A 10,718-nucleotide genomic window follows, 5' to 3' on the forward strand; every position below is an offset into this window, starting at 1 on the left:
AAGTGACTGACAACCACTCTTGTTCTACAAGCATACGAGGCTCTAGTGAATATCTCTTGGATTCTTTAACCGGAGTCTTCATGGTATAGGCGAGAACTGATGGCGGCATTCAAGAGAATCCGGAAGGTCTAACCTTGTCTGTGGTATTCTGAGTAGGATTCAATGATTGAATGACTGTGACGTGCTTCAAACTCCTAGCAGGCGGGGCGTTAGTGACAGACGCAAAAGAATCACTGGATTCTATTCCGGCCTGACCGAGAACCGACAGCTGATTAGCCATATGCTGTGACAGAGCATAGGAACATTTTCACTGAGAGGATGGGAGGTAGCCACTGACAACGGTGAAACCCTTGCATAAGCTTGCCATGGAAAGGAGTAAGAAGGATTGGATGAAGGCAGTAGGAAAACAGAGAGACGGAAGGGAAGGCATCTTCATACGCTTATCTGAAGCTCCCACCAATGATATACATAAGTATCTCTATCTTTATCTTTATGCTTTATTCATCATCTATACCCATTTGAGTCTGCCTGACTGAGATTTACAAGGTGACCATAGCTTGCTTCATACCAACAATCTCCGTGGGATCGACCCTTACTCGCGTAAGGTATTACTTGGACGACCCAGTGCACTTGCTGGTTAGTTGTGCGAAGTTGTAGTGATCACAATTTCGTGCACCAAGTTTTTGGCGCCGTTGCCGGGGTTTGTTCTTGTGTATGGACAACTGACGATTCATCTTGTTGCTTAGATTAGGTATTTATTTTCTTCAGAGTTCTTAAGAATGAATTCTAGTGTTTCAAGGTGATGTTCTTATCATCACCAAAGCTGATTGATCCTCATCAATTTAGCTCTTGAATGCAATGTCCTGCTGAAGCTTGGCTAGCTATGTCTAATTCCTTTAGACTAAAGCTTTAGACTAACATTGCATGATTCCTGGAATTCTCATTAAGAATTTTGATACCTTTATTTCCTTTTCCACTTAATTTTCGAAAAATACAAAAAAATTACAAAATCATAAAAAACCAAAAATATTGCATGTTTCTGTTCTTCTTGCATTTTTCGAATTTATGCATGTGTCTTCATTAATCTTCAAGTTGTTCTTGATGATTTCCTTGTTTTGATCTTTGAATTCTATTGACTTGAGTGTTTTATTATCTCTCATATGCATTCTCATTTTGTTAGTGTCAGTAGTATACAAACTGCTAAGTTTGGTGTCTTGCATGCATTGTTATTTGATTTTAGTTGCATTTTGATTATTCCTCATTATTAAAATCCAAAAATATTTTTAATTTGTGTCTTTTCAAGTCAATAATACAGAGAATTGAAGATTCAGAACATACTGCAGAGGAATCACACAGAAAAAGCTGGGCATTCAAAAATGCCCAGTGAAGAAGACAGACTGGCGTTTAAACGCCAGCCAGGGTGCCTGGCTGGGCGTTTAACGCCCAAAAGGGTAGTAGTTTGGGCGTTAAACGCCAGAATGGATACCATTCTGGGCGTTTAACGCCAGGATGGCACAAGGGGGAAGATTTTGTTTTTCAAATCAATTTTTTTTTTAGTTTTCAAAGTTTTTCAAAATCAAATCTTTTTCAAATCATATCTTTTCAATCAAATGTTTTCAAAATTAATTTCTTTCCTTTTTCAAAGATACTTACTAACAATTAATGATTTGATTGAACATCTCAAGTTTGTTGCCTTTTCTGTTGAGAAAGGTTTAATGTTTGAATCATATCTTTTCTTGTTAGGCAAGTCATTAATTTTTAAAATCAAATCTTTTTAAAATTGTTTTCAAATCATATCTTCTCAATCACATCTTTTTAAAACCATAACTTTTCAATCATATCTTTTTAATCACATCTTTTAAAAAAACCAATCATATCTTCTCAACCACATCTTTTTCAAAATAGTTTTCAATCAAATCTTTTTAATTTCTAATTTCAAAATCTTTTTCAAAAATCACTTTACTTCTTTCCCACTTTTGTTTTCGAAAATCAATTAGTGTTTTTCAAAATGTTTTCAAAATCTTTTACTTAATTTTCGAAAATTACTTCCCTTCTTCTCACATCCTTCTATTTATGGACTAACACTATTCCTTAATGCAAAATTCGAACTCTATCTTCTTTGATAAGTTCGAATTGTCTACCTCTGTCTTCCATTTTTCTTTTCCTCTGACACCTCAAGGAACCTCTATACTGTGACATAGAGGATTCCATATTTTCTTGTTATCTTCTCTTTCATATGAGCAGGAACAAAGACAAAGGCATTCTTGTTGAAGCTGACCCTGAACTTGAAAGGACCTTGAAGCGAAAGCTAAGAGAAGCTAAAGCACAATTCTCTATAGAGGACCTGACAAGAATCTTCAAAGAAGAAGAACCCATGGCAGCCGAAAACAACAACAATACCAACAATGCAAGGAAGGTGCTGGGTGACTTTACTGCACCTACTCCCGACTTCTATGGGAGAAGCATCTCTATCCCTGCCATTGGAGCAAACAACTTTGAGCTTAAGCCTCAATTAGTTTCTCTAATGCAACAGAATTGTAAGTTCCATGGACTTCCATTGGAAGATCCTCATCAGTTCTTAGCTGAGTTCTTGCAAATCTGTGACACTGTCAAGACTAATGGGGTAGACCCTGAGGTCTATAGACTTATGCTATTCCCTTTTGCTGTAAGAGACAGAGCTAGGACATGGTTGGACTCACAACCTAAAGAAAGCCTGGACTCTTGGGAAAAGCTAGTCAATGCCTTCTTGGCAAAGTTCTTTCCACCTCAAAAATTGAGTAAGCTTAGAGTGGAAGTCCAAACCTTCAGACAGAAGGATGGAGAATCCCTCTATGAAGCTTGGGAAAGATACAAACAATTGATCAGAAAGTGTCCTTCTGACATGCTTTCTGAATGGAGCATCATAGGTATTTTCTATGATGGTCTCTCTGAACTATCCAAGATGTCTTTGGATAGCTCTGCTGGAGAATCTCTTCATCTGAAGAAGACGCCTACAGAAGCTCAAGAGCTAATTGAAATGGTTGCAAATAACCAATTCATGTACACTTCTGAAAGGAATCCTGTGAACAATGGGACTAATCAGAAGAAAGGAGTTCTTAAGATTGATACTCTGAATGCCATATTGGCTCAGAATAAAATATTGACTCAACAAGTCAATTTGATTTCTCAAAGTCTGTCTGGAATGCAAAATGCACCAAGCAGTATTAAGGATGCTTCATCTGAAGAAGAAGCCTATGATCCTGAGAATCCTTCAATGGAAGAGGTGAATTACCTAGGAGAACCCTATGGAAACACTGGTGCAAGAAATTGTGATCACTACAACTTCGCACAACTAACCAGCAAGTGCACTGGGTCGTCCAAGTAATACCTTACGCGAGTAAGGGTCGATCCCACGGAGATTGTTGGTATGAAGCAAGCTATGGTCACCTTGTAAATCTCAGTCAGGCAGACTCAAATGGGTATAGTGATAAACGAATAAAGCATAAAGATAAAGATAGAGGTACTTATGTATATCATTGGTAAGAACTTCAGATAAACGTATGAAGATGCCTTCCCTTCCGTCTCTCTGCTTTCCTACAGTCTTCATCCAATCCTTCTTACTCCTTTCCATGGCAAGCTCATGTAGGGTTTCACCGTTGTCAGTGGCTACCTCCCATCCTCTCAGTGAAAATGTTCCTATGCTCTGTCACAGCATATGGCTAATCAGCTGTCGGTTCTCGGTCAGGCCGGAATAAAATCCATCGATCCTTTTGCGTCTGTCACTAACGCCCCGCCTGCTAGGAGTTTGAAGCACGTCACAGTCATTCAATCATTGAATCCTACTCAGAATACCACAGACAAGGTTAGACCTTCCGGATTCTCTTGAATGCCGCCATCAGTTCTCGCCTATACCACGAAGACTCTGATCTCACGGAATGGCTGGCTCGCTTGTCAGACGAGCACTCGGTTGTCAGGCGATCAACCATGCATCGTGTATCAGGAATCCAAGAGATAAACACTAAGCCTCATATGCTTGTAGAACAAGAGTGGTTGTCAGTCACTTTGTTCATAAGTGAGAATGATGATGAGTGTCACGGATCATCACATTCATCAAGTTGAAGAACAAGTGATATCTTGGACAAAGAACAAGCGGAATTGAATAGAAGAACAATAGTAATTGCATTGATACTCGAGGTACAGTAGAGCTCCACACCTTAATCTATGGTGTGTAGAAACTCCACCGTTGAAAATACATAAGAACAAAAGTGATCATTGGTTTCGGCCCCAGAGAGGGAACTAGAAGAACCAAGATGAAAATACAATAGTAAAAGGTCTTACTTATAGGAAACTAGTAGCTTAAGAATTACAAAGGTGAGTAAAAGACATAAAAATCCACTTCCGGGCCCACTTGGTGTGTGCTTGGGCTGAGCAATGAAGCATTATTCGTGTAGAGACTCTTCTTGGAGTTAAACGCCAGCTTTTATGCCAGTTTGGGCGTTTAACTCCCATTTAGGTGCCAGTTCCGGCGTTTAACGCTGGGAATTCTGAGGGTGACTTTGGACGCCGGTTTGGGCCATCAAATCTTGGGCAAAGTATGGACTATCATATATTGCTGGAAAGCCCAGGATGTCTGCTTTCCAACGCCGTTGAGAGCGCGCCAATTAGGCTTCTGTAGCTCCAGAAAATCCACTTCGAGTACAGGGAGGTCAGAATCCAACAGCATCTACAGTCCTTTTCAGTCTCTGGATCAGATTTTTGCTCAGGTCCCTCAATTTCAGCCAGAAAATACCTGAAATCACAGAAAAATACACAAACTCATAGTAAAGTCCAGAAAAGTGATTTTTAACTAAAAACTAATAAAAATATACTAAAAACTCAACTAAAACTACTAAAAACATACTAAAAACAATGCCAAAAAGCGTATAAATTATCCGCTCATCACAACACCAAACTTAAATTGTTGCCTGTCCTCAAGCAACTGAAAATCAAATAAGATAAAAAGAAGAGAATATACTATAGACTCCAAATTATCAATGAAACTTAGCTCCAAATTAGATGAGAGGGACTAGTAGCTTTTTGCCTCCGAACAGTTTTGGCATCTCACTTTATCCCTTGAAATTCAGAATGATTGGCTTCTTTAGGAACTCAGAATCCAGATAGTGTTATTGATTCTCTTAGTTAAGTATGATGATTCTTGAACACAGCTACTTTATGAGTCTTGGCCGTGGCCCAAAGCACTCTGTCTTCCAGTATTACCACCGGATACATACATGCCACAGACACATAATTGGGTGAACCTTTTCAGATTGTGACTCAACTTTGCTAGAGTCCCCAATTAGAGGTGTCCAGGGTTCTTAAGCACACTCTTTTTGCCTTGGATCACAACTTTATTTCTTTCTTTTTCTTTCTTTTTCTTTTTCTCCCCTTTTTCGTTTTTTTTTGCTTCTCTCTTTTTTTTGTATTCACTGCTTTTTCTTGCTTCAAGAATCATTTTTATGATTTTTCAACAATTTTAACATTCATGAACAACAAATTCAAAAGACATATGCACTGTTCAAGCATACATTCAGAAAATAAAAAGTATTGTCACCACATCAAACTAATTAAGCTAGTTTTAAAGATGAATTTGAAATCTTGTACTTCTTGTTCTTTTGTAATAAAAACAGTTTTCTTTTAAGAAAGGTGATGGATTTCATAGGACATTCATAACTTCAAGGCATAGACACTAAGACACTAATGATCATAAGACACAAACATAGATAACCATAAGCATAAAATTCGAAAAACAAGAAAGTAAAGAACAAGGAGATTAAAGAACGGGTCCACCTTAGTGATGGCGGCTTGTTCTTCCTCTTGAAGGCCTTATGGAGTGCTTGAGCTCCTCAATGTCTCTTCCTTGTCTTTGTTGCTCCTCTCTCATGATTCTTTGATCTTCTCTAATTTCATGGAGGAGGATGGAATGTTCTTGGTGCTCCATCCTTAGTTGTCCCATGTTGGAACTCAATTCTCCTAGGGAGGTGTTTAGTTGCTCCCAATAGTCTTGTGGAGGAAAGTGCATCCCTTGAGGCATCTCAGGGATCTCTTGATGAGAGGGGTCTCTTGTTTGCTCCATCCTTTTCTTAGTGATGGGCTTGAGGTCATGCCTTCTCAGTTGAACCGGCTTCCCTCTTGAGTTTCTCTTCCATTGGGCGCCCTCTTCACAGATATCTATGAGGACTTGGTCCAACCTTTGATCAAAGTTGACCCTTCTTCATGGCCACAACTTCATAGAAGTGGTCTTGATGCACCCTTGAGATGAATCTCTCCATCTCCCATGACTCGGAGGTGGAAGCTTTTGCCTTCCCTTTCCTCTTTCTAGAGGTTTCTCCGGCCTTGGATGCCATAAATGGTTATGGAAAAACAAAAAGCAATGCTTTTACCACACCAAACTTAAAAGGTTTGCTCGTCCTCGAGCAAAAGAAGAAAGAAGAGAGTAGAAGAAAAAGAAATGGAGGAGAGGGAGATGGCTTTGTGGTTCGGCCAAAAGGGGAAGAAGTAGTGTTTAGGGTGTGTGAAAATGAAGGAGTGAAGATGATAGTGGGATTTGATAGGTGGGGGGTTTTTGGGAGAGAGGTGTTAAGGTGATTGGTGAATGGGTGAAGAAGAGAGAGAGAGTGGTGGGGTTGGTGGGGATCCTGTGGGGTCCACAGATCCTGTGGTGTCAAGGAAAAGTCATCCCTGCACCAAATGGCATTCAAAATCACGTTTTGAGCCATTTCTGGCGTTAAACGCCGGGCTGGTGCCCATTCCTGGCGTTTAACGGCAGGTTCTTGCCCTTTTCTGGCGTTTAACGCCAGTCTGGTGCCCCTTTCTGGCGTTAAACGCCCAGAATGGTGCCAGACTGGGCGTTAAACGCCCAACTGCTAGCCTCACTGGCGTTTAAACGCCAGTGAATTCTTCCTCCAGGGTGTGCTATTTTTCTTCTTGTTTTTCATTCTGTTTTTGCTTTTTCAATTGATTTTGTGACTTCTTATGATCATCAACCTACAAAAAACATAAAATAACAAAGGAAAATAGATAAAATATAATCATTGGGTTGCCTCCCAACAAGCGCTTCTTTAATGTCAGTAGCTTGACAGAGGGCTCTCATGGAGCCTCACAGATACTCAGAGCAATGTTGGAACCTCCCATCACCAAACTTAGAGTTTGAATGTGGGGGTTCAACACCAAACTTAGAGTTTGGTTGAGGCCTCCCAACACCAAACTTAGAGTTTGACTGTGGGGGCTCTGTTTGTCTCTGATTTGAGAGAAGCTCTTCATGCTTCTTCTCCATGGTGACAGAGGGATATCCTTGAGCCTTAAACACCAAGGATTTTTCATTCACTTTAATGATCAGTTCACCTCCATCAACATCAATCACAGCCTTTGCTGTGGCTAGGAAGGGTCTACCAAGGATGATGGATTCATCCATGCACTTCCCAATCTCTAGGACTATGAAATCAGTAGGGATGTAATGGCCTTCAATCTTTACCAAGACATCCTCTACAAGTCCATGAGCTTGTTTTCTTGAGTTGTCTGCCATCTCTAGTGAGATTCTTGCAGCTTGTACCTCAAAGATCCCTAGCTTCTCCATTACAGAGAGAGGCATGAGGTTTACACTTGATCCTAAGTCACACAGGGCCTTCTTGAAGGTCATGGTGCCTATGGTACAAGGTATTGAAAACTTCCCAGGATCTTGTCTCTTTTGAGGTAATTTCTGCCTAGACAAGTCATCCAGTTCTTTGGTGAGCAACGGGGGTTCATCCTCCCAAGTCTCATTTCCAAATAACTTGTCATTTAGCTTCATGATTGCTCCAAGGTATTTAGCAACTTGCTCTTCAGTGACATACTCATCCTCTGCAGAGGAAGAATACTCATCAGAGCTCATGAAAGGCAGAAGTAAGTCCAATGGAATCTCTATGGTCTCATCTTGAGCCTCAGATTCCCATGGTTCCTCATTGGGGAACTCATTGGAGCTTGGTGCACGCCCACTGAGGTCTTCCTCAGTGGCGTTCACTTCCCCTTCCTTCTCTCCAAATTCGGCCATGGTTATGGCTTTGCACTCTCCTTTTGGATTTTCTTCTGTGTTGCTTGGAAGAGTACTTGGAGGGAGTTCAGTAACTTTCTTGCTCAGCTGTCCCACTTGTGCCTCCAAATTCCTAATGGAGGACCTTGTTTCAGTCATGAAACTTTGAGTGGTTTTGATTAGATCAGAGACCATGGTTGCTAAGTCAGAGGGGTTCTGCTTAGAATTCTCTGTCTGTTGCTGAGAAGATGATGGAAAAGGTTTGCTATTGCTAAACCTGTTTCTTCCACCATTATTGTTATTGAAACCATGTTGAGGTCTCTCTTGATTCTTCCATGAGAAATTTGGGTGATTTCTCCATGAAGAATTATAGGTGTTTCCATAGGGTTCTCCTAGGTAATTCACCTCTTCCATTGAAGGATTCTCAGGATCATAAGCTTCTTCCTCAGATGAAGCATCCTTAGTACTGCTTGGTGCATTTTGCATTCCAGACAGACTTTGAGAAATCAAATTGACTTGCTGAGTCAATATTTTATTCTGAGCTAGAATGGCATTCAGAGTGTCAATCTCAAGAACTCCTTTCTTCTGATTAGTCCCATTGTTCACAGGATTCCTTTCAGAAGTGTACATGAATTGGTTATTTGCAACCATTTCAATTAGCTCTTGAGCCTCTGTAGGCGTCTTTTTCAGATGAAGAGACCCTCCAGCAGAGCTATCCAAAGACATCTTGGATAGTTCAGAGAGACCATCATAGAAAATACCTATGATGCTCCATTCAGAAAGCATGTCAGATGGACATTTTCTGATTAATTGTTTGTATCTTTCCCAAGCTTCATAGAGGGATTCTCCATCCTTCTGTCTGAAGGTTTGGACTTCCACTAAGCTTACTCAATTTTTGAGGTGGAAAGAACTTTGCCAAGAAGGCATTGACTAGCTTTTCCCATGAGTCCAGGCTTTCTTTAGGTTGTGAGTCCAACCATGTCCTAGCTCTGTCTCTTACAGCAAAAGGGAATAGCATAAGTCTGTAGACCTCAGGGTCAACCCCATTAGTCTTGACAGTGTCACAGATTTGCAAGAATTCAGCTAAGAACTGATGAGGATCTTCCAATGGAAGTCCATGGAACTTGCAATTCTGTTGCATTAGAGAAACTAATTGAGGCTTAAGCTCAAAGTTGTTTGCTCCAATGGCAGGGATAGAGATGCTTCTCCCATAGAAGTCGGGAGTAGGTGCAGTAAAGTCACCTAGCACCTTCCTTGCATTGTTGTTGTTTTCGGCTGCCATGTGTTCTTCTTCTTTGAAGAATTCGGTTAGGTCCTCTACAGAGAATTGTGCCTTAGCTTCTCTTAGCTTTCGCTTCAAGGTCCTTTCAGGTTCAGGGTCAGCTTCAACAAGAATGCCTTTGTCTTTGTTCCTGCTCATATGAAAGAGAAGAGAACACGAAAATATGGAATCCTCTATGTCACAGTATAGAGATTCCTTGAGGTGTCAGAGGAGCAGAAAAATAGAAAGAAGAAGTAGAGAATTCGAACTTAATTAGATAGAGTTCGAATTGTGCATTGAGAAGGAGTGGTACTCCATGAATAGAAGGATGTGGGAAGAGAGGAAGAAATTTTCGAAAATCAAGTGTAATGTTTTGAAAACATTTTTAAAAAAAATTTTAATTAATTTTCGAAAATCAAGAGTGAGAAAGAGATCAAGTAATTTTTGAAAAAGATTTTTGAAATTAGAAATCAAAAAGATATGATTTGAAAACTATTTTGAAAAATATGTGATTAAAGAGATATGATTGAAAAGTTATGGTTTTAAAAAGATATGATTTGAAAACAATTTTAAAAAGATTTGATTTTAAAAATTAATGACTTGCCTAACAAGAAAAGATATGATTCAAACATTAAACCTTTCTCAACAGAAAAGGCAACATACTTGAAATGTTCAATCAAATCATTAATTGTTAGCAAGTATCTTTGAAAAAGGAAAGAAATTGATTTTGAAAACATTTGATTGAAAAGATATGATTTGAAAAAGATTTGATTTTGAAAAACTTTGAAAACTTGAAAAAAAAATTGATTTGAAAACAGAATCTTCCCTTTTGTGCCATCCTGGCGTTAAACGCCCAGAATGGTGCACATTCTAGCGTTTAACGCCCAAAACTCTACCCTTTTGGGCGTTAAACGCCCAGCCAGGCACCCTGGCTGGCGTTTAAACGCCAGTCTGTCTTCTTCACTGGGCATTTTGAATGCCCAGCTTTTTCTGTATAATTCCTCTGCAGTATGTTCTGAATCTTCAATTCTTTGTATTATTGACTTGAAAAGACACAAATAAAAATTTTTTTGGATTTTTAATAATCAAAATGCAACTAAAATCAAATAACAATGCATGCAAGACACCAAACTTAGCAGTTTGTATACTACTGACACTAATGAGAATGCATATGAGACACATAAACACTCAAGTCAAGAGAATTCAAAGATTAGAGTAAGAAATCATCAAGAATTACTTGAAGATCCTTAAGACACATGAATGAATTTGAAAAATGCAAGAAGAATAGAAACATGCAATTGACACCAAACTTAAGATGAGACTCTAGACTCAAACAAGAAATATTTTTTTGGTTTTTATGATTTTGTAATTTTTTTTTTTTTTGGATTTTTCGAAAATTAAGTGGAAGAAGAAAATAAAGGTATCAAAATTCTT

At 39.2% G+C, this 10,718-nt stretch overlaps 1 non-coding gene across 1 annotated transcript; it reads right to left on the reverse strand.

The window, feature by feature from the left end:
- Positions 1–2,779: 2,779 nt before the first annotated feature.
- On the reverse strand, positions 2,780–2,887 carry LOC130958517 (small nucleolar RNA R71). Its single transcript, XR_009077634.1, has one exon. It is a non-coding gene; the product is annotated as a small nucleolar RNA R71 (small nucleolar RNA).
- Positions 2,888–10,718: the final 7,831 nt, after the last annotated feature.

This window comes from Arachis stenosperma, chromosome 10, assembly GCF_014773155.1.
Source record: "Arachis stenosperma cultivar V10309 chromosome 10, arast.V10309.gnm1.PFL2, whole genome shotgun sequence".
NCBI classification, from domain to species: Eukaryota; Viridiplantae; Streptophyta; class Magnoliopsida; order Fabales; family Fabaceae; genus Arachis; species Arachis stenosperma.